Source organism: Tasmannia lanceolata, unplaced genomic scaffold, assembly GCF_043159265.1.
Source record: "Tasmannia lanceolata isolate RefF3 unplaced genomic scaffold, GAP_Taslan_0.1 ptg000003l, whole genome shotgun sequence".
NCBI lineage: Eukaryota > Viridiplantae > Streptophyta > Magnoliopsida > Canellales > Winteraceae > Tasmannia > Tasmannia lanceolata.
In genome coordinates this window covers 24,017,045-24,042,359 of record NW_027518680.1, presented here as the reverse complement: position 1 = coordinate 24,042,359, position 25,315 = coordinate 24,017,045, and the positions used below count along the sequence as shown (strand labels likewise).

The window sequence follows — 25,315 nt, the reverse complement described above, 5'->3', positions numbered from 1 at the left end:
GGTGCAACTCGGGTCGGGTTGTATCTGGTTGAGGCCAACCCGAGATAGCATTCCCTCAACCCTAACCCAACCCATCTCTAAATCTTTCAACCCTAACCCAACCCATCTACCCGAAATCAGGTCGGGTTGCTTCGGGTTCACCTTTCGCAAAACAGAAAAATACAGTAACCCAAAGAAAATTAAGATATAATTACATGACGGAGGTCAGGTTCTGGTCGGGTTGCCAGGGCCTCAATGCTAACCCAAACCAATTTACCTTAAACCAACCCGAGGAAATGCCAACCCAACCAGAGCCAAAATCGGGTTGAACCTATCGGGTTCGGTTCGGGTTGAGCCCAACCCAAGTTGCACCCCTAGATGTTACGAAGGCTTAAGGGCATATAAACTAACACGTGCCAAATTTACTGAATTATAGTACTTGGTAACGGGCATATATACTAACACGTGCCATATTTACTGAATTATAATATTTGATATAACGAATGAAGATAGGGGTCACGAAAAAAGAGCCCGAAATTGGCACCACCATATTTGATAACAACAATACTCACTACTACTCTGTTCGACACCTTAATTAGCTTTTTACGGCCATTACAATTCTCAATATGGTATCAACAAGACAACAACCAATCAGAAAAGTTAAAAACAAAGTGAGCAGTGACAATATCAAAATATGGTAGTGCGGATATCAGTCCTCCGAAAGTCATGGAATTGAGAGAAGGGGGAAAAAATACTCTTGTAGATTTTTTTTATTTCCTGTTTTCCAGCCACAACTGCCTCTAGATGACTGGTTTTTTGTAACATGAGAAGGGGCTACAATGAGAACATTTGCTTTTCTTTTCTTCCTCACATCTAAATGGTTTTTTCCATAGAAACAAATAAATTACTGTATTTTCTCCTCGGAGAGTTGAGGATTCAACCAAGAGAACAAGTAAATTACATCAAGCAATATGAGGGGAAAGGGAACAAGAAAAAGAAAGATTACCTAATCTCTGACCTGATCCCAAAAGAAAATTGTGCCATATATGGATTATGATGTACCAAATCCAGATAACGCTGACATGAACAAAGCTGCAAAAGCATTGGTGGCATTCCCATCGTCGGCTTTGACCTTCATCTGCGCCTTTGCTGATGATGTGTTGATAAGACACTCCACCAGAAAGAACGAAGCTGATTCATCTGCCTTCTGTGCAAAGAAGAAAAACTTGAAGTTTGGAACTTGACCCCAGAGGCAATACATTGGATGGAGTGCCCTTGCATGTGTCGAAGGAGGACTGGAGGTGAAGTCAACGCAGCAGTTCCGCGAGGGCTTAGAGAGCTATCCTGCAAAGTGAAACACGTGCATATCAATTAGTAGGAGTCGAGAGATATTACCACTGTAGGAATAACAAAATCAAAAGCCAAGGAAGCAATAAAAGAAAAAGAAAGCAAGTGAAACATTTGAGTTCAATCATTGGTTTTGGACTCACAATCGGTTGGCATAATCTTAAACGAACAAGGCCTAGGCAGCAGGATCATTATTGACTAATGGCCACATGGGGAAGAGTAAATTAGGCTTGATGATGAAGGAATCCAATTCATGTTGCACCCCAGGAATTAGGTATTGGCTTAAAATCTGCAACTCAACTGAGAACTTGGTCAAATACTAACCTAGCTTTTCCAGTTTTACGGTTGGACCTCTAGGTGAATTGGATATGGTTTTGTTCCTCAACCTTGAGGTTGTAGGTACAAAACCAGCTTACCCACACCCACCCACTACCACCAGCCAAAAAAATAAAATGCTAAACCGCTTTTTTGAAGAAAATTATGTAGTCTAACTTTTCACGCTTCCCTAGTAGTTCATCCAGATTTTTTGGGTTTAACAGAAGCAAGTCACCCCGTTGAACAACCAGGTCTTGACAAAATTGAGTTGATGTAATGACCCTTTTCTTCAACCTCTATAAAGAACATTAAACACTCAAGAAAAAGACTGCATTGCATTCATCTAGCACTAATGGCATCACTCCATTTAATATACCATATGCAAAAACACAATATAAAGATAGGTGGAAGATGGGCAATCTGAAGTTAATCTCTTCATGTATCAATTCAGTCACACACAAAAGATCGGGGGGATTACATGGAGGGATGTTGTGGAGAATATGTAGGGAAGGAGAAGAGTAGATGAGGAAGGATAGATGGTTGCCGCATCCAAGGGCGTACTGCTCATGGAGGGGGTGTTCTCTTGAATGATTGTGGAAGATGGGCGATCTCCAAGTGCACACTGCTGCGAGGAGGATGGGGGATGGAGGATAGATGGGGTGCTCACTGCACCTTCACCATGTAGGAGATGCACTATCTCACTACCACGGCTGATCGGCTACACTAACCAACTTCATTTCAAGACAAGGAGATAATAAGCATGCATAAGCCCTTTCCTTACCTATCCAACCTACTTATAACCAATACAAAACAAGGTGCCCATATCAAATCAATGCCTAAGCAAAAATGTCAAAGAGAGTGGCTTTTGCCCAATGCACACAGAAGGGGTGCCCCTATCATTTCAGTACCACTCTGAAACACTCCAAAGTGTCATATCATATCCTCTTTGAATGCTATATGGCCCTTGGCGCCATGACCTATAGAGTGACTCCCACTCCATTTGCCTCATAAGTAGGCCACCTCTGCATGATCCGGCCCCATGAATGATGTTCAATCACACAAAAATCTGTCCCACACGGCCCATCCATTCGATCCACAAACACTAGATCAATGTTTCTAAAAGGGAACATTACAAATCTCCCCTTCCCAAATTGCTTGCCCCCAAGCAATTGGAAGAGAAATGATACTACCATGTAATTGTGTCGTCCGCGATCAAATGGGAATCTTGGTGGTACATCGGGCTCAAGCTCTTGATGTCCTCCATGAAAAGGGAGGAAATACTTATGGCAGCTTCGTCGATTAGTGTTGGGGTCCCGAGGGTCCCACGTCAGTTCCTCGAGATAGGGGACAATTATCGATTGAGCTTCTCTAGGTGGCATGCCCGTAGGCGCTCCTTCCAATGTGAGGGTCAACAAGAGTGGGATGTCCAAAGCAATATTCCTATCATGGAGCACAGACCGAATTGGTAAGCCATGCACCTTTATTGTGCCCTCTACATAAGGAGGAACACCAATACGATGCACCTGAAGAGTTGGTGAACCATCCCTACTATCACTGTCATCATTAACAGACTCTTCACCCTCGACTTGGACTCAATGCAATGATCTCGATATGCATTGGCATCTGTTGTACTGACGAAGGCGGCATTGGTGTAGGCGTGCAAGCAAAGAGGTCACTTGCATCACTCTCGATTGATGTTGTATTATCCTTCTGGGTTTTTGGCGGGTATCGATGAAGGGATGGTATCTCTATGCCAAGTGATGTGGAAATGGAACTCCCTAAATCAGGAGGCTCAATTGCTGCCTTGAAATTTTCACCCCTCCTTGATTGAGCTACCAACCGTTCCATAGCCTCAAGTAGGGTGCGCTCAAGGCGGGCAAATCGTGTGTCAATAGAGGTGGCCAAACGTGTTATCACATGCACTTCAACATCATCATAGCTAGACCCACTCCGGAATGACCCCATGGGGGGGGGGGGGGGGGGGGGCGCAAATCAGTCCCCTTATGTAGGATGCAACCCTTCTAATAGCTCTAGCTTCCTCACGGGCCACCGAACAAACGGTTGGTGTGCAGCCCCAATCCAAACGTGTAGTCCCTCACAGACCAGTTGACAAATAGTTGGTATGCATATAAAAAAACCTTGATTCCTTCTTGTAGTTTAGAATCTAGCCCACACAATCAAAATTTCATGGATCAATGCTTGATAACTCATAAGAGGGGTGGTATGCCAAGTGCTCCAATCAGACCACTCAACAAAGATGGAGTATAGATGTGCCAACTACACATTCAACTATCCATGCCCCTCTCACAAGCAATAGGCGTACAACTTCAAGCTTCAACTTGGTGCATGTGGCCTCGTGGGCAAACATTGACACAACACAACCCACCTAATAACAGCACTTTCAACAACTACAGATGTGTCACAGACCAAACAATAAGCACTTGTTGTGCATGCCTTTCTAACGTCTCACAGGGCACCCAACAAATGGTTGGTGTGCAGGTTCGAGCAAACAAGTTGTGTTGAATAAGGTATGAAGGTTTACGCTATGCCCCTTCGCAATATGGTTCGCATAGACGTTTCTTCAAACAGCTGGTGGGCATCACTGCTGGAATGTCCCTGCAAACAATAGTTTGCAAGTCTCTTTGAGGCATTTCATCAAACATCAAGGAGGCGAAATTGCAAGAGTATTTCTGCAACTTTAAACTGCCTAGAACCGTGCCCTTCACTGGAGAATTTCCTCAAACAGTTGGAGAGTGTTGTAGCTAGAGCAATCCGGTAACCCAATGCGGACCAAACATTGCTCCATTTTCATCGCAGCTCTGGTGTGACGTCGACTATATCATCGGCAGGAGGCTTTTGCAACAAACAGTTGGCAGGCTTAGTGAAGCATTTCATCAAACATACGGAGGGCGTCCTTGGATGGGCATTTCTGCATCCAAAATTTGGCCAAATTCGTGTATACTCTTGGGTCTTTCTTCAAACAGTTGGTGTGCCAATGATAGAACAACCCTAAAACTCCCAGTTAGCCCATCTCATTGAGGCATTTCTTCAAACACTTGGAGACGTCCTTGGGCAAGTCTCTACAACAACAAAAAACATATGAGAAGTGGCTCGAATTCTTCGCAGCTTCTTCGTGACTTCTAAGGGCTACAAAGGATGGCAAGACGCAGCTCTGATACCACTTGTAATAACCCTTATGAATCTCCTCATAAGATTATATAAATCCATACATAAAACTCAAAATCACAATCTCATAGATAAAAACTCACAAAGGAACAACATTTACATTCATCACATGGACTCCTGCAATTCCCAATTACCAATTACAAAAGAGTATGATGGGGGAGGGAAATTGAGAAGAGAATGGTGGAGAAAATGTGGGAAGAAGATGATGGTTGTCGGATCCAAGGGCGCACTGCACTTGGAATGGACGGTGGATGGAGGTAGAGGATGTTCACTGCATCTTCACTCAATAGGCGGATGGATAGAGGAGTGTTCACTGCACCTTCACCATTTAGGAGATGCACTATCTCACTAGCATGGTCGGCTACACTAGCCAAGCTTCACTTCCATACAATGAGACAATAAACAAGCATAAGCCCTTTCCTTACCTATCCAACCTACTTATAACCAATACAAAACAAGGTGCCCATATCAAATCAATGCCTAAGCAAAAATGTCAAAGAGAGTGGCTTTTGCCCAATGCACACAGAAGGGGTGCCCCTATCATTTCAGTACCACTCTGAAACACTCCAAAGTGTCATATCATATCCTCTTTGAATGCTATATGGCCCTTGGCGCCATGACCTATAGAGTGACTCCCACTCCATTTGCCTCATAAGTAGGCCACCTCTGCATGATCCGGCCCCATGAATGATGTTCAATCACACAAAAATCTGTCCCACACGGCCCATCCATTCGATCCACAAACACTAGATCAATGTTTCTAAAAGGGAACATTACAGTTGAGCAGACGAGTTTTCCAAACATATGATCAAGCGTTCAGACATTACATTAAGAGATAGGATAAATGTGCCAATATAATCACTTTGAAATTAGTTTAAGGAGGAACATACTTGCACATTGCTTTTTTAATTATTTTTTATTATTTTACACTACACTATTACAAGGTCGTTAATTGGCAGAAAGAAGCCAGTGAAATGGTTGTTTCTCTTGAATACCTCTGAGGGGATGGAAAAAATACCACATGAAGCAGGTATGATGGGGACCATCTCCTTGCGCCCATATTCTAATTTTTATGCGTCTTTTAGGTGTTCTCAAGTCCTTTAAGCTACATGAGAGGCATCACGGTTTTTTTCTATCAAAATCACTAATGCTCTCTGAACTATGAGTGTTTTAAACAGGGCCCAAGTATATATTACGAAAATTTTAAGTAATTAGGTCAATTAAGTCATTAGAGGGTATTTTAATAAAAAATAATGTGTTTTTGTTTAGGGTTTTAGAACTCTCTAGTTCTCTTTATTTTCATACACACACACACACACACACATACATACAGAGAGAGAGAGAGAGAGAGAGAGAGAGAGAGAGGAAAGTGTTCCTGTGCAGCTGCGCAGGGAGAGCTTCCCTGCGCTTAAGTGGCTTAAAAAGCCACCGATTGGTTCGTAAAGTGGGTCTACCTTTGCGGGGTCCACAAAAAGTGACCAATCGGTGGGTTTTGAAGCCACTTAAGCGCAGAGAGCTCCTTGCACAGCTGCGCAGGAACACTTTTCTCATATAAACGCCCTTCAGGTGTTCAGTAAAATTCCCGATAGAGCCTAGGATCACATCATGTTGATATCCGAGCCTAGGTTCGAATGGCTACTTGGGATAGCATGTATATGACTTGAAGAACCCAACTCATGGATCTGAGGATTAGAGACGTACCAAGATTTTATGGATTTACTGAACAAGAATGTATTGATTGGATAGAAACAATGTGGTCGTATTTATGGTAACAAAACCTAAGCGATGACAAAATGATTTCTATTCCCAGGACAACTCTGGTGGGGTGTGCCTTGGAGTGGTGGCTATCACTGAAGCAGAAACGACGCGTAAAGGGGAAATTGCCTATCACTTATTGGCGTGACATGAGGGACCTATTTTTGAAAAAGTTAGCTCTGAAGACTTTCCAAGAATGAAAAATATTGCGAGCTAGAATGATTCAAGAGGAAAAAGTCAAGGCACAAGCAGTGAAGCATTCCGTGTGTTTGATGATCTAAAAAACTTGGCGAATGTCCAGGCTAAGCAAGTGTACAAGAGACAACTCACTTTAGCCGTTCAGTTCTAGGCCTTTGGGCTAGTTGATAGCGCAAGAAGTGCTCGACATCAAGCAACGGACTAGAGCTGCACTCATCATCCAAAGTCAATTCTGACGATATGTAGCTCGCTCATATTATTTAAGGATTTAAAAAGCGACAATCATCCTTCAGAGTTGTTCCATCAAAAGTTAGCCCGTGAACACTATCTCATGGTTAAAAGGGCATCAACCATCATCCAACAGACATCGAAGGGGAAAGTCGTTCGACATAATCAACCAGAACTTCAGATCACTCCAACAAAGTTATTGACCGTAGTATTTGGATCCCTCCCAGACTTATTTAATCGAGTCTGCAAGAGCGAGCATATACAAATCTAAGGAAGTGGAAGAATCTAAATTTTTCTGCCTAAGTTGCCACGGTACAAGTACATCGAGGGCGCACTTTGGTATCACATTATTTCAAAGTTCAAACCGACAACAAAACTAGAAAAAACTTCTTATGCGTTGGAAATACCTAGTCCGCTGAAAAGGCAAACTATTTGCAGATTGTACGAGGATCAAAGTCGACAAACTCCCATCAGTCATTCCAATAATTATATTCGACGGAGTCAAATCTTTTCAATAGATGGAGTATGATGGGGACTATCCTTGGGCCCATATTCTAATTTTTATGTCTTTTAAGTGTTTTTAAGTCCTTTAAGTTATAAAAGGGGCATCACAGTCTTTTCCCATCAAAATCACTTATGTTCTTTGACACGTGACAATGACAATAAATGGATTAAAGCCATGAGATATGGATTCCTTGGTTTGGATTTTTACCACTGATGCTTCACAAATTTACACCTCTTGCCTCCACTTCTTAAAAAGACCATTCTACCCGTGGTGAAACAACAATCTACATCTATTGCCCTCATTTCTTATAAAGTCTATTCTACCATTGTTGTAACTACTAATTATACCACTTATCAATCCCGATCATATTAAAATTAAAATACCATCTAGTCCTAGGTCTAATGGTCTAAGATCTTAGGCCTTGTGGGCCTCCATCTTTCCTCAATCCAAAGAAAATGCAAATGGATCTAGTTAAAAGGTCTTAAGAGATTTTACTCAAATCTTCTTAGTCCTAATCATCCATTAATATTATTTTAAAAACCCAAGGTGTTACAAATAGGGCCCTATAGGCTGAACCTTCTTCTCCTGCCCAATCAGACGCCCAATGCAAGATGTTTGACTTAAAGGGGATGAGGTTGTTTGCTCGCAACTACCAACGCTCAGTGAGGCAGGCCAAAGATCAGAGTATAAGATTCACCGGCCGATTTATAGAACTGGAGGAGGAGATGAGCGATCTGGAGATGAAGGCGACCCTTCCGGAGGATGAGAACGCAGTGCTGCGCGCCCGCGTCGCGGAACTGTCGGAGAACACCGGTCCCTCGGGAGCTCCCTCCGCTGTAGAGCCTATCGAGTGATATCGCTCAGTGCCCCTAGATTCTGGTCTCATTGGCGAGAAGGCGAGAACATTGTTCTTTGCACTTCTCTTAGAATCCGAGGCGGGCTCTTTTTTGCCGGGCGGTCTTCATCAATCTTTTATGTGTTCACTGATCTTTTTTGTTTCTTCGTTTTACATGATTTTGGCTATGAATCACCCCTCTTGTAAATGGTTTAGCAAATTAATGAAAGTCTACTTTACTTACACCTATCATTCATATAGCTTCTGTTTCATTTTACACTTTGCTCGCATGAATTCGGGCGTGTATTCACCGAGTCATAAGTTTACTTGAACTATCTCATTTTGGCTCCATCATTTACATTAGTTACCTATGTTCGCATAAATCAGTATTTACCTGAGAATAGTTCGTTACCGATCCAAGTCCCAGTAGAGGTACATAGTCGATGCCGAGTCGTGTACCAGCCTCCTTTTTGGTGGTTTTTGTCTTGGGAGGTGGCGTCTTTTACTGATAAAGGTAACCGCCACTTTTTTCGGCGCAATGATGGTAGATGTGAGGCACACTGCCTAGGGGCGTGACACGTGTTTCTTCTTAGAATGGTAACCCTGGTTTTTCCCTCCCAAGCGTTTTACCCCATATATAAAGCGTTTTATCTTCCTTATATTTCACTCAAATCCTTTTTTTTACTATCTACTTTTCATTCGAAGAGGGTTCTAGTGGACAACAAACTTCTCCTCATCTTGAAGAGTCTACCTCACGTTTAAAATTAGTAAGTCGTTCTTCCTCTTTCATTTTTGTTCTCCGACATGTCTGGAGCCACAGACTCGCAGAACCTTTCTGCGAGTCTAGGTCACATGAAAACTCTGAATCTCCTCGTAGGGTAGTTTCAAACGAAGAGGTTAGGGATGAGGCTAGCATTAGCGAGCCGCCGGCTCCGGCAAAGTCTAGCAAGAAAAGGAAATCTAGTAAAAAAGAGAAGGTTCCAAAAGTATCGAAAAGGACAAGGACTGACTCGATGGCTACCACTACTGTTTTATAGACCCGGTCAAGTCCCTGCTGGTCTGGTGATGAAGAAGTCGATAGGAGAGCAACATGTTTCTTTGGCCAAAGAGTCGGCCGGTTTTTTTGAGGCCATGGGGGATGTCGGGGGACCCCATAGGCCGGAGGTAGTCACGACTCAGGTTTGTACCATGATAGGGAAGAACATAGATGGCATTCGTAATGAGTACCTCATTCCCGATGACTATTCCATTTGCATACCCAGTTCCACCGAGCGAGCCTGTGAAAGCTCTGTTTTGGGCCAAACGGCTTTCTATCTAGAAGAATTCAAGCGAGGTTTATGGTTCTCCTTAATAGAAGTGATCCCTAGGTTATTCGGGTTCTATGGGATCGCTCCCTCCCAGATCTTAAACTTGTGGATGATGGGGAATGGTTGACCATCACACATCGCCGAAACATTATGATCGGGGCTAAGACCCCTTCTTCTATTAAAGGTTGGAAAAATGAGTTCCTATTCATTCGGCCACCTACCCACGCTGGATGGGATTTCCCCTTCGATTGGAGGAAACCCTCAGCTTACAGATTAAGTGTTCTGCCAAAGCTAGGAGACATGCGGAGTAAGATATTTGAGTCTATCTCATCGGGCTTTAAAATTGACACCCGGGAGTTCAAAGACCAAGAAAAGCTCGTTGAATATGGCTTGTGCCGCAAGGTTATTCGTCCTAGAGTCTCCATCAAAGGGGTTGGATCCTCAGAGAGCGGTAATTCTCGCTTCCGTACCTATTCGTTCAATTACGTCCCTGTTGAAGAGTCTAATAATTATTATACTCCTTTGTGCAGGAATGTCTTCTCAACAGGCCGAGGCTTCGAAAGAGGATGAAGCTCAAGAGGAGACTGGAGTTCCCAAAAAAGATAAGGCTCCCAAAAGGCCCGATGTTTCTTCGCGACCTGCTCCCGTTATATCGGTAGCAACATTAGAGAGGGCCCAAAGAGCCAGGTACGGAGGAAACCAACCCGTTACCGCCCCTCCTCTGACGTATCTTTTTGGGAAGTCGAAGGAACCGTCCGGGGGAGAGAGATCGGAACCGGCGAAAAAGCTGAAGGAGTATACTTCCGGGACACCAACTGATGGAGGTGCTAGCGATCTTTCCCCCTCCCTCACTGTTGATGGGGGTAGGCAAACGCAAGTTCTCTTTCACCGGGTCGAGATGGCAGAGGAGGAGGCCAAAATACAGGGCGAGCCCTTCGTCCCTTCTTAGAAAGCTGGAGACAAAGATTCTGCCATTCATAACCAACGGGTTGGGGTGGAAATGTTCCTGAACATTGTGCTTCTGAGGGATAAAGAAGAGTTACGGAAGCTAAGTGCCGGGGCTTTAAGTCTCTCCTTCCTCCATCAACAGAAGATAATAAGTATTATTGGGCCTTTCCTCTTTCCTTCTTCTCTTTATACCACTTAGACTTAGACCTCGCTATCCTTTGTTAGATGAATGACCTCAGTGCCATGGCTTCGAACCGTATTATGGACACTTTAGCGGATAATCTAAAGCTTAGGGACGCGGTTAGCGGTCTAGAGGGGGGAAATCGTACTCTAGAGACCCAAGTGTCCGAACAAAGGGTGAAAGAGAAGGCCCATGAGGAGACTATTGCTGCGCTTCAGAAGGATTTAGAGGACACTCAAAAGAAGCTTAAAGACTCAGAGGAGGCTCTCAATGAATTAGACCAGGAGCGATTGGTCGTTGCGGCAGAAGCGGTAACTAAATTTAAGGAAGGTGAGGACTTTGGCTTCGAAGTAGCGTTCCACGCTCTCGATTTTGAGGTGAGAGGGTTCGAAGAATGCAGAGGCAAGTCTTGCAAATTATGCCCGATTTTCTGATGGAGCACTTCACCACCCCTAAGACCGATACCGTGGCCATTGATTCTCCGCTCGTGACCGAGTTAGATCCTCCTCCTACTAATGTTTAAGTTCCTTTTTTGGATGAGCTTGAAGCGCACAAACTTATTTTATTGGTTTGTAATATTTGCCTTCATGATGGGGCATATACCTTGTGAGATCGTGCCTTTGTTGGCATTGTGAGTACCTTTTATTTATTTATATGAATACGATGCACGAGTTCTATTCCTCACCCCTATGGGGGGAATGAGACTCGCGCTTTGATTTTATGAACCTCCTGCCTTTCCTCTGTGAGGGGCGGGGTTTTCTTTTATTACTCTGGTTATTTCCTCTCTCAATCTTATTTAAAAATAAAAAAGGGGGAATCCAGGTAAAGAAGTGGCCAGACATTTGGTCCGTTCTTTTCTTATGAGAAGTAGGTCGGACCTTTGGTCCTGTTCCCATTTTATTTAGGGATACACTCTATTGTTCCTTTATAAAGGTAACAATTTTCGGGTATTCCCTTTGTGCTTTGCACGTCGGTCGTCTTTCTTCGATTAATCAATTCGAAGTCGACTGACCCGCCCTCCTTTATGAGGAAGGAACTCATAACCAATGATATTTTTAGTGGTATCGGGATGATCAACCTCAGTCGCACTTTACTATCATCTGGTTGATCCGAAGATCTGGGCATCGGGTCCTCCTGTCTAATGGGTCAAACGAGTGCCTCACCCTACTCGACCGGTTTAAATACTCAGTCGGTGGGCATTAACCTTAAGAGGTTAACTGATGTAATGGCATCGAGTCCTCCTGTCTAATGGGTCGGACAAGTTGTAGACACCCCATTTTGACAAGGCCCTAAAATCCCCAAAATTGAATAAATCCTAAAATCTGAGTCTCGGAGCCAAATTCGAAGTCCCTAAGAATAAGTGTCAGTATCAAGTTCCCGAAGTGTCTAAAACCGATCCCGAAAAGTTCAAGAACCAAATACGAAGAAAACCCGAATGATTACTTACCCAGTGCCCATTCTTGGGTGCGAAATTCCCGGGAAGTTGTTCCTATTCCCAAGAGCGCCTTTGCAAAATTATAATTAATTCGGACAAAAATTTGAGGAAAGGACAAGCAGAGTTTGTGCTTTTGTCAAATATGGGTGTGTGGATATCAACTTCCATTTTATTTGCGTCGTGAGAGAATGAGAAAAGAGCAAAATGAGTGTGTCAATATCAACCCCTTTGTTTATGGGTGTGCAATTACCAGGTGAGGGTGTGCCCATTAAATATAATTGTGTTTTTTCTAATTAAGTGGTTAGTGGGGCCCACTCCTATGCAATTGATGTTTCCCACCGAATTATTCGGTGGTCAAAGTTTCCCACCGAATTATTCTATCTTCAAAGAGAAGACATCATCATTATTTTGGGATCCAAGGTGGAATGATGACTTTTGGGCAAATATTAGAAGTTTGGGGGGACTCTGCTCCTGACCTCTCTCGGCCTCATCCTCTCCTTGTTTTCAGCTCCCACTCTCTCTCACCCTCTTGAGCAGAAAAAAAGAAAAAAAAAGAAAAGAAAAGGAGAGATCTGCAGAGAAAGGGAGAGAGAGAGAGAGAGATCTGTAGAGAGAGAGAGAGATCTGCAGAGAAAGGGAGAGAGAGAGAGAGATCTGTAGAGAGAGAGAGAGATCTGCAGAGAAAGGGAGAGAGAGAGAGAGAGATCTGTAGAGAGAGAGAGAGATCTGCAGAGAAAGGGAGAGAGAGAGAGAGAGATCTGTAGAGAGAGAGAGAGATCTGCAGAGAGAGGGAGAGAGAGACAGAGATCTGCAGAGAGAGAGAGGAAGGGTCTTCTCCTCCGGCAACCCAACCGGATTCCGGCCACCTTCTCCGGCATCCTCCCAACCAACCACCGGAGCTCCACCGGCATCCCCATCTCCTCCACCCCACCTCCAGCGGGCCCCACATCAGCGGGCCCCACACAAGCACGACTCTGTCAACACCTTCCTGGATCTCTTGTGGTGTAAGTTCATTTTTTTTATTTTTTAATTATTCATTCTTTGCACTACACGGGTCCCACAGCGGATCCCACATCAGTAGGTCCCACAGCGGGTCCCACATCCGCGGGTCCTACAACGGGTCCCACAGCGGGTCCCACAGCGGGTCCCACATCCGCGGGTCCCACAGCGGGTCCCAAAGCGGGTCCCACAGAAGGTCCCACATCCGCGGGTCCCACATCAGCGGGTCCCACATCAGTGGGTCCCACAACGGGTCCCACAGCGGGTCCCACAGCGGGTCCCAGCGGGTCCCGCAGTGGGTCCCACATCGGCGGGTCCCACAGCAGGTCACACATCAGCGGGTCCCACAACAGCGGGTCCCACATCAGCGGGTCCTACTATGAATAGTAGTTTTGAATAGTACTTATAAATAGTAATTACGAATAGTAGTTTTGAATAGTACTTATAAATAGTAATTATGAATAGTAGTTTTGAATAGTATCTATAAATAGTAATTATGAATAGTATTTTTGAATAGTAATCTTGTATAGTAATTATAAATAGTAATTATAACAGTCTTCAGCACAGGAGTCAGTCCTAGAGTCAGTCCAGGAATTTTTTCCTGTCATCATAGGGGTTAGGATTCCGTCCATCCTCTCATCAAATCGTGATCTTTACCCGCTCCTGCAAGGTATAGGATGCTGTCCAACCCTTGCCGAGTTATTTTCCTGTTCGTTCCCTCGCAAAGCATAGGATGCTGTCCAACCTTTGCGGGATTCCAGAAGTCTCCCTACCCTTATGATGATAGGATTTTATTCTCTGGTGTCAAAAAACAACAAAAACATTTCAAAAATACTTGAAAACAACAAAAACATTCCAAAAACACTTGAAAACAACAAAAACATTCCAAAAACACTTGAAAATTCAAAAACATCTCAAAAACAATTCAAAATCCAAAAACATTTTAAAAATCAAAAATCTCAAAAAATCTTGAGTCATTTGCAGAGTAGTTAGGAATTCAGTCCGAACTACGTTGGCTTGATCCCTTTCAACAGGGTACGTAGTGCAGCTTGGGGTCCACATCCCAGGTCCAGCCAAACCTTTAAAAATAAACATTTCAAATATTCCAAAAAAATACAAAAAAACTTCAAAACCTTTTCAAAAAAGATCTTCCCCTAGAGTTAGGAGTCTGTCCTAGATATTTAGGGTGTTTTAGAGTTAGGAGTCGGTCCTGATTTGTATTGATATGGTGTGTCCTGTCGTGTGAGTGTCCCTAGAGTTAGGAGGCCTCAAGTCGATCGGTTAGACATTTAGTCGAACCGATGGCTAGACTAGGAAGCATATAGTCAACCCATGGTTTTCCTTAGAATGCACAGCCTAGATACACATAGGATATAGGGCTCACCTGCATTAGCTTAAGGCTAATCAACTTGCATTAGTTAGGGCATATAGAGTCCTAAAAATTACAATCCACTTGAATTTAAGCAATCGCACAAAAAGCTTTAAACATCAGTCGAGTCTAGTGGATCGAGTCTAGGATAGCGGTCCTAGAGTTTTAGGCATCGTAGTTTAGAATAGGGCACCGAACTACGTTGGCTCTGATTCTTCCCGAGGCCGGGATACGTAGTGCAGCTAGGATGGATGGCCATTCTGGTCCGAGTCAAGTATTGCATTAGAGTCTAGGGTTTGTCGTGTCGGGTCGTGTGTCGAGTCGTGTTGTGTTGTGTGTTTTGCTGTGTTTTCTTATTTTTATGTACAGATCTTATACCTTTAGCTGTAACATGCATGTGCTTGTCCACCAGAACTTAGACACCAATTAGGCATGGCACTCATAACCTAGCTATTCTTAGGCGACATATCTTTCATTTCTTTTGTGTGTGCTTCTTATTCATCTCCGAGACATGCATGATTAGCTAGACGTTATCTCGGAGATATTCGTTCCCATTTCGCATGATTTTCGCCCAAAACTCTTCAAAATTAATAATAAATGGCATAAGAGACCAGGTGCTAGCACTTGGGCGAATTGGGGGCGCCTAATCCCTTCCCCATTCGTCATCAGGCACGAACCCTATTTTATATCTCTGGTTATCCGTTGCAACAGAGCACAGCATGGGATCCAGGGCCCACTTCCTTGGATGGCGACTCTTCTTTGTTTAAGGTACGCCTCGAATCTGGGCTAGTCCCCGAATCGAGAGGTATCTCACTTTACATCGCCGCTCATGCTGTGAGGGGCACTCTTTCGAGAGTTCCTTGGTGGGGCTCTCCTTCACGTGGACGATCTAGAGAGACTCGCGCGGGGGCCCGTCCTCCACGCCCGTCCCGGATCGGGGTCCACAGACTGGCGACTCTGCTGGGGATTTCTTGAAACATTGCCTAACTCTGTAAAAATGCCATTGTTACTAATTTTGAGGAAATTTGGGCCAAAATCGAGTTAAATGGGAACTTTATCGTTAGAAATCCAGGGGCACCAAGTAGGCGCGTAAATAAAACAAGGGATTCACACATCGCACATCATACATTGTCATATTCTTTATTTCTTTCATCATTTTCATTATTGGCCTCAGGGAATAGATATGACGCGTACCAGATGGGAACCGTTGTATCTATTTCCGAGCTATGCGCCGGAGCTGCAGCCGTAGACACTGGGTGTGCTGGTGTTCTACAGCAGCCGATGAGCAATGAACATACTTTGTATAATGCTGGGTGTGCTGGCGTTATACATCAAGGGTATGGTCATAAGCATAGTACCCTGCAGAAATGCCCGGGCCCTACTTTTATTTCATTATATTATGTATATATATTAGTTTCTCCCTTTAGAACCAAAATTAGGGAACCCTTGCTAGGACACTATATATATGTACTCATATAGGACGAACATGTGCGACCAGCATATGTAAGCCTAGGATAGAAGTCAGCCTACCCATGTAGTGTAGAAGGGTAAGTCACACCGTGGTTACCCGCCGCGTTATCTAGTACACTCACAGACACTTCTGGGTCAAGATTTTCTTGGCTGCGCTAGATTAGACTAGGGTTGGTGCCCCTGGTTAGGATGTATATATATATATGTATATATTTATTATTAGATTAGGGCTTGCTTCTTAGTTAGGTTTCCTTCTAATCTAATCAATTTTTCCCCATCTATCCATTCTGTGGATTATCATCAGATTCTTGGCTCTTTTAGTCATGATCTGTCTTCCGTGAGCTTGATCATTTGATTGATCCTGATCAGACCGTGTTCCACATGTCGATTGTGAGTCTATCTTGCCATTATCATTATCGGAGTGTGTGTTCTTGCTGAGAGCCCTGCTTTATCTTGATCATGACGGCATACTCTTCATGTTTAGTTGCTGAGACCCTCCTAGTATAGCCGTCATGCTGCTGATTCTTTTCAGAACCCTTGAACGTAATCATTATCCTTTTGGGTTCATTGACAAACTATGTGCTTACCTTACCACATCTCCTGGTATAGCCGTTATGCTGTCGAATTTTCTCCAAATACCTTGAGTGTGATCATCATCCTTTTTGGCTTGTTGACAAACCATGTACTTGCCGTACCACATCTTTATGTACAGTTGTTATGCTGTCGGATTTTACCCAACGGAAGGATGTATTGGTGCTACCTTTTGTCTCAACTTGCGCATTGCATTGCCATGTGATTAATTCTCATTGAGCTTAGTGTTTGTGGTGTCCATGAAAGGAGTCTTAGTCACTCGTCTCCCATCAACCCCAAAAGAGCTTTCATTTCTAAACTCGCTTGGTCTAGCCAGTCTGCTGTACCTTACACTGAAAATCTCATCTTGACATAAATGAGAGAGACGATGATGACATTCAAGACCTGATAGACAGGGATCCCCTCAGTCTTCTCGAACTCAAATGCTTCCAAGAACCCTACACCTAACCGTGTTGCACCTCCTACACCCACCATGGGAACCATTTCACCCATTCAACCCTTCATATATCTTACCACCTTTACCTGTACCACTTCTGGCCTGAAAAATGATTGGGAAGGGAAAAGAAAAATGTCAGAGCTTGAACTTCTTGAAAATATCATACCAGAGAAAGCCTTGCCATTGTCAGGTGCTAAAGAACAATTTGAGCTGGGTCAACAGAAACCAAAGAGGCCCTCCCTTCTGAGATTCTAACTCCAGGATTGCTCTCTCCAATCATTATCATCATTAATGAAGGCACGTTGTCCTTGAACTTTCAGCGCCAATTCGTTGCCTCCGATGAAGTGTCACATCTTTGAAATTTGCTTTGAAGTGTGTATACCAACCCTCCCTGTCAAAGTTGGTAAGTCTAACCATGTCAATGTCAATTCTAAGTACGTTGTGTTTATTGGTCTCTCTTATTGTGAGCCAATATCCAGTCTTTTGTTAAATTTGATGGAGAGCCTATCGTGGCGCGTCAAAAATCAATGTATGTACTTCAAACATTCAATGCAACGAACATTTGATTCCAGTGTCGTCAGTATTCTTATATATGTTCACTCTTGGATCTAATGTTAATAAACAAATTAAGACACCCTCCTCGGACGAGGATGCCGATGAAATTCTCCTCGAGATTTGAAAGCTGATCAAACGAGGGGAAGATGTCGAGCAAAGCCACTTGAAGATGAAATCGATACCGTGAATAGTGGTACCCAAATCCGAAACTCGGGAAATAAGGATTGGCAAAATCTCCCGAAGAGCGCAAAGAATCGATAAACCTATTTAGAGGGTTCAAAGAAGTGTTGCTTGGTCCTATGAGGATAAACCTGAAGCGTGCCTTGGCATTGTTCAACGTAAGTCACCCTCAGCTTCAGACATCGGGTCGAAAAAGCAAAAATTTCAAACGAAGAATACCAGATATCAAGTGAAGTTAATGAAAAATTGAGAGAAGACTTTCGGACAACAAAGTCATGAGCATAGAACATGAACCCCAAAAAGAATACTTGGGCTATACATTACGATGGAATTCTAAGTCAAAGTAATCAAAGGGTAAGGGCATTCCCGCATTTCAAATGAACAAAAAAAGAAAGATAGAATCCAGAGACGAAAGGAGAAGGGAGCATGCCCCACGTCAACTCCTCAAGAACGTCAGAATCGCAGGAAGCAGAGTCGATAAATGGATTGAAAATTTCAAAATCATCTTCAGCATTCATAGAAGACCCAGAGCCGTAGAATCCCGAATATCAGTGCGAGATCCCAAAGAAAAAGTGGGAATTCAATCAGTCTAGCTTGCACAGTGCAGATGAAGTCTTGCAAGGAAATGCCGCCAGACTCCTCAAAAAAAAAAGAGAAAGAAAAAAAGTTCAAAGCCATTGAACCTTAGCCATTCAAGAAGCTTGTATGCCAAAACATCAGAAGGCCATCCTTGGACGCCTGAGCCTTAAACGCCAAAAATCCCAAGTTCAAAAAAAATCCTTTTGCGAACACCTTCGAGCCTCAACAAAATCAAACATTCTTTTCAAACACCCGCAAACCAGGGGCATTTCGGCCCGAACTACGTCTGACCTGATCCCCAACTCTTCGGAGGTACGTAGGCAACCTGATCAATTCAGGTTCGGTCAACCTTTGGGATAAAAATCAAATTATTCCCTTTCAACCTTGGGAATAAAAGTCAAATTATTCCCTTTCAACCTTGGGAATAAAAGTCAAATTATTCCCTTTCAACCTTTGGAATAAAAATCAAAATATTCCCTTTCAACTTTTGAGCTTAAAGCCAAATCATTCTGTTCCAAACCCCAGCGAACTGCGCGGACCTGATCCTCCATTTTTGGGGTACTTAGGCAACCTGGCCAATCCAAGTCTAGTCGAAACTTTGAAATCCAAAAGAAATATCCAACCGTTTTGAACCCCAGCCCACTTAGAAAGTCCTTCTGGTGAACAAGCAGAGGTTCAAAGTCAAGAACAAAAAAAACGATGGAATCTGAAGACCCGCTAGGCTGAAAACCCGGGAGGGCGGTCTAGGCAAAATTTAGGGTCATTCACCCGCTAAGTTGACAACTGAAAAGTCAGCTTAGGCAAAAGTTAGGGTATCGAGCCCGCTGGATTCAAAACCCGAAAGGGCGAACCAGGCAAAAGTTAGGGCAAGCGGTCCGTCAGATTGAAAACCTGAAAAGGCAATCTGGTCAATGGCAATGACTTCCAGCAAAAAGTGAATCATTGAGGTGGAGAAACAGTCTTCAACCAGGGTAAAATCTCGGAGTCCAAGTAGTGCCAGCAAGCTTACTTTAACATTCATCTAAACTAGGGGCATTGAAACCGAGCAATCCGAAAGGGATAATAATCATGACATAAACACCGAAAAAGGAGAATAGTGCCTCTTGACACGGTCTTCGAAATACTCTAAGAGTGGCTAAGCCATACCCTTGAAAAATAACACATCAGATCCAAGAGTGAGTCGAAAGCGAGTCGAGTCCTCCGAACAACAAGAATCTTCTTTGACCGAGTCCTTGGAAATCTATTCCTCCTTCATATTTGTGTTCCCTTTCCTTGCAAAGTCCAAACTGTCGGGTGCTAGAAGAATGGGAGCGTGTCCTCCAAATTGCGAAGAAAATTCAGAGTAAATCCTGGTTTAGGTATCAGAAGGGGCGGGAGACATCTTGTTCAAACCTACCCGAGACCTTAAGCCTCCAAAAGTGAGCCATGCGAAAGAAGAGATTTCCAGACTCAGCCATCATGGTTATTGTCCTATTCTCTCCATACAAAAGAACTTTGCATCCTCGAGCCTTCATGAAACGAAGCATCTTTTCTTCAACCATCATTGCCCTGCCTCCTTAAAACTCCTGTCATGGAAACACAATATACTAGGGGCATCTTTTATGACTTGCGTCATAAAAGATATCAAGCACAAAAGGCAATCAGTGCCAATGTCTTCAGTAAGTTGAGATAAGAGATGTACGAGTATATCTCGAGCCAAACTTCAAACTTCTCAGACAAGTGCACTCTCTGAAAGGTCAACTTCCCCAGAAAATCAATTTCCTCAGTGGAGTCTAGAATTTGCTCGCGCAGCCTTCAATCCCCGGCAAAATTCAGTTCTTTCAGAAAAAATGGTCAATACTCAAAACCTCAGCAAGTTACCTGTGTCTGGTTCTCAACAGAGATCGCACACTCCTAACGTTCTCGGCAAGAGACGATCAATCTTGTAATGGACTCGATCACAATCTCGATTTCTTGAATCAAAATTGTTCCTTCTTGAGTTTCGTGTTCTTGGTTCCTAGAGTGGTTTGATCATGATGATTGTCTAATTATACCGCTTTGTTGATCTGCCTAGATGCTGTCTTCTCAGATCCCAATTTAGGTTTGATCATGATAGCTGTCTAATCATTCCGCCGTGTTGATCTGTCAAGATGCTATCTTCCCAGATCCCAATTTAGGTTTGATCATGATAGCTGTCTAATCATTCCGCCGTGTTGATCTGTCAAGATGCTATCTTCCCAGATCCCAATTTAGGTTTGATCATGATAACTGTCTAATCATTCCGCCGTGTTGATCTGTCAAGATGCTATCTTCCCAGATCCCAATTTAGGTTTGATCATGATAACTGTCTAATCATTCCGCCGTGGTGATCTGTCAAGATGCTATCTTCCCAGATCCCAATTTAGGTTTGATCATGATAACTGTCTAATCATCCCGCCGTGTTGATCTGTCAAGATGCTATCTTCCCAGATCCCAATTTAGGTTTGATCATGATAGCTGTCTAATCATTCCGCCGTGTTGATCTGTCAAGATGCTATCTTCCCAGATCCCAATTTAGGTTTGATCATGATAGCTGTCTAATCATTCCGCCGTGTTGATCTGTCAAGATGCTATCTTCCCAGATCCCAATTTAGGTTTGATCATGATAACTGTCTAATCATTCCGCCGTGTTGATCTGTCAAGATGCTATCTTCCCAGATCCCAATTTAGGTTTGATCATGATAGCTGTCTAATCATTCCGCCATGTTGATCTGTCAAGATGCTATCTTCCCAGATCCCAATTTAGGTTTGATCATGATAGCTGTCTAATCATTCCGCCATGTTGATCTGTCAAGATGCTATCTTCCCAGATCTCAATTTAGGCTTGATCATGATAGCTGTCTAATCATTCCACCATGTTGATCTGTCAAGATGCTATCTTCCCAGATCCCAATTTAGGTTTGATCATGATAACTGTCTAATCATTCCGCCGTGTTGATCTGTCAAGATGCTATCTTCCCAGATCCCAATTTAGGTTTGATCATGATAACTGTCTAATCATTCCGCCGTGGTGATCTGTCAAGATGCTATCTTCCCAGATCCCAATTTAGGTTTGATCATGATAGCTGTCTAATCATTCCGCCGTGTTGATCTGTCAAGATGCTATCTTCCCAGATCCCAATTTAGGTTTGATCATGATAGCTGTCTAATCATTCCGCCGTGTTGATCTGTCAAGATGCTATCTTCCCAGATCCCAATTTAGGTTTGATCATGATAACTGTCTAATCATTCCGCCATGTTGATCTGTCAAGATGCTATCTTCCCAGATCCCAATTTAGGTTTGATCATGATAGCTGTCTAATCATTCCGCCATGTTGATCTGTCAAGATGCTATCTTCCCAGATCTCAATTTAGGCTTGATCATGATAGCTGTCTAATCATTCCACCATGTTGATCTGTCAAGATGCTATCTTCCCAGATCCCAATTTAGGTTTGATCATGATAGCTGTCTAATCATTCCGCCCTGTTGATCTGTCAAGATGCTATCTTCCCAGATCCCAATTTAGGTTTGATCATGATAACTGTCTAATCATTCCGCCCTGATCATCTGCCAAGATGCTATCTTCTCAGATCCAAATTCAGGTTTGCACATCTTCGACCTTTCGGTTCATTCGCAACCAGGTCAATCCTTTGAGTTTTGACTCATTCGCAGTCTCGCTCATATCCTCGGCCTTTCGGTTCATTCGCAACCAGGTCATAGGTTTGATCATGATAACTGTCTAATCATTCCGCCCTGATCATCTGCCAAGATGCTATCTTCTCAGATCCAAATTCAGGTTTGCATATCTTCGACCTTTCGGTTCATTCGCAACCAGGTCAATCCTTTGAGTTTTGACTCATTCGCAGTCTCGCTCATATCCTCGGCCTTTCGGTTCATTCGCAACCAGGTCATAGGTTTGATCATGATAACTGTCTAATCATTCCGCCCTGATCATCTGCCAAGATGCTATCTTCTCAGATCCAAATTCAGGTTTGCATATCTTCGACCTTTCGGTTCATTCGCAACCAGGTCAATCCTTGAGTTTTGACTCATTCGCAGTCTCGCTCATATCCTCGACCTTTCGGTTCATTCGCAACCAGGTCATAGGTTTGATCATGATAACTGTCTAATCATTCCGCCCTGATCATCTGCCAAGATGCTATCTTCTCAGATCCAAATTCAGGTTTGCATATCTTCGACCTTTCGGTTCATTCGCAACCAGGTCAATCCTTGAGTTTTGACTCATTCGCAGTCTCGCTCATAACCTCCACCTTTCGGTTCATTCGCAACCAGGTTATAGGTTTGATCATGATAATTGTCTAATCATTCCGCCCTGATCATCTGCCAAGATGCTATCTTCTCAGATCCAAATTCAGGTTTGCATATCTTCAACCTTTTGGTTCATTCGCAACCGGGTCAAAATCTTAGGTTTCCGACTCATTCGCAGTCAGGCCTGTTTTCTAATTTCTTGACTCATTCGCAGTCAAGTTAATCTCTTTGACTTCGGTTCGTTCGCAGCCAAGTCATAATTCTGGCCTTTTGGTTCATTCGCAACCGGGTCAAAATCTCGGACTCTTCGGCACATTCGCTGCCAAGTTCTCGCTGATTTCTTGATTCATTCGCAATCAAGATAATCTCCCTGACTTCGACTCCTTCGCAGTCGAGTCAATCTTCCAATTCTTAACTCATTCGCAGCTCAAATCAAATTCCAGTCTTTTGGTTCATTCGCAACCAAGCTAAAATCTTAGACTCTTCGGCTCATTCGCTGCCAAGTTTCTTGCTGATTTCTTGATTCATTCGCAATCAAGCTAATCTCCCTAACTCTGACTCATTCGCAGTCGAGTCAATCCCTGACTTTCTGGTTCATTCGCAACCAAGTCAATTATTCGGTCTCATAGTTCATTCGCAACTCGGCCAGTATCCCTGACTTTGGCTTTTTCGCAGTCAAGTCAAACCCTTCGCTTTTCGGTTCGCTCGCAACCAAGCAAATTTTGACCTTCCGACTCATTCGCAGTCAAGTCAATTCTCGGCTTCTGGTTCAATCGCTACCAAACCAATATCTTTCCCGGCTCTCTCGCAGCCAAATCAATCCTTTAAAGTTTTGCAAGAGAGGCTATCTCATCCATATATCCATTATTGAGTTACGAGTTCAAGAGAGGCTATCTCACCAGCGTTTGTGGAGTCAGAGTCCGGTGAAAGGCTATTTCACCATGTTATCTTTGTGAGTATCATTTTCAAAAATCCAAAAAAAAAAAAAAAAAAAAAAAACAAAAGTCCAAAATTATTTTTTTTGGGCCAGTCAAAATGTGTTGTCTGCTCGGCTTTGGCTTTCGTGCGACAAGCACACGCTGCCAAAGAGGGGCATCTGTAGACACCCCATTTTGACAAGGCCCTAAAATCCCCAAAATTGAATAAATCCTAAAATCTGAGTCTCGGAGCCAAATTCGAAGTCCCTAAGAATCAGTGTCAGTATCAAGTTCCCGAAGTGTCTAAAACCGATCCCGAAAAGTTCAAGAACCAAATACGAAGAAAACCCGAATGATTACTTACCCAGTGCCCATTCTTGGGTGCGAAATTCCCGGGAAGTTGTTCCTATTCCCAAGAGCGCCTTTGCAAAATTATAATTAATTCGGACAAAAATTTGAGGAAAGGACAAGCAGAGTTTGTGCTTTTGTCAAATATGGGTGTGTGGATATCAACTTCCATTTTATTTGCGTCGTGAGAGAATGAGAAAAGAGCAAAATGAGTGTGTCAATATCAACCCCTTTGTTTATGGGTGTGCAATTACCAGGTGAGGGTGTGCCCATTAAATATAATTGTGTTTTTTCTAATTAAGTGGTTAGTGGGGCCCACTCCTATGCAATTGATGTTTCCCACCGAATTATTCGGTGGTCAAAGTTTCCCACCGAATTATTCTATCTTCAAAGAGAAGACATCATCATTATTTTGGGATCCAAGGTGGAATGATGACTTTTGGGCAAATATTAGAAGTTTGGGGGGACTCTGCTCCTGACCTCTCTCGGCCTCATCCTCTCCTTGTTTTCAGCTCCCACTCTCTCTCACCCTCTTGAGCAGAAAAAAAGAAAAAAAAAAGAAAAGAAAAGGAGAGATCTGCAGAGAAAGGGAGAGAGAGAGAGAGAGATCTGTAGAGAGAGAGAGAGATCTGCAGAGAAAGGGAGAGAGAGAGAGAGATCTGTAGAGAGAGAGAGAGATCTGCAGAGAAAGGGAGAGAGAGAGAGAGAGATCTGTAGAGAGAGAGAGAGATCTGCAGAGAAAGGGAGAGAGAGAGAGAGAGATCTGTAGAGAGAGAGAGAGATCTGCAGAGAGAGGGAGAGAGAGACAGAGATCTGCAGAGAGAGAGAGGAAGGGTCTTCTCCTCCGGCAACCCAACCGGATTCCGGCCACCTTCTCCGGCATCCTCCCAACCAACCACCGGAGCTCCACCGGCATCCCCATCTCCTCCACCCCACCTCCAGCGGGCCCCACATCAGCGGGCCCCACACAAGCACGACTCTGTCAACACCTTCCTGGATCTCTTGTGGTGTAAGTTCATTTTTTTTATTTTTTAATTATTCATTCTTTGCACTACACGGGTCCCACAGCGGATCCCACATCAGTAGGTCCCACAGCGGGTCCCACATCCGCGGGTCCTACAACGGGTCCCACAGCGGGTCCCACAGCGGGTCCCACATCCGCGGGTCCCACAGCGGGTCCCACAGCGGGTCCCACATCCGCGGGTCCCACAGCGGGTCCCAAAGCGGGTCCCACAGAAGGTCCCACATCCGCGGGTCCCACATCAGCGGGTCCCACATCAGTGGGTCCCACAACGGGTCCCACAGCGGGTCCCACAGCGGGTCCCAGCGGGTCCCGCAGTGGGTCCCACATCGGCGGGTCCCACAGCAGGTCACACATCAGCGGG

The 25,315-nt window shown here is 43.8% G+C and overlaps 1 long non-coding RNA gene across 1 annotated transcript; it reads right to left on the bottom strand.

The window, feature by feature from the left end:
- Window positions 1-711: 711 nt before the first annotated feature.
- LOC143862042 (uncharacterized) lies at window positions 712-5,254 on the bottom strand. Its single transcript, XR_013240131.1, has 2 exons — window positions 1,470-5,254; window positions 712-1,323 (listed from the first exon to the last, which is right to left on the bottom strand). It is a non-coding gene; the product is annotated as an uncharacterized LOC143862042 (long non-coding RNA).
- Window positions 5,255-25,315: the final 20,061 nt, after the last annotated feature.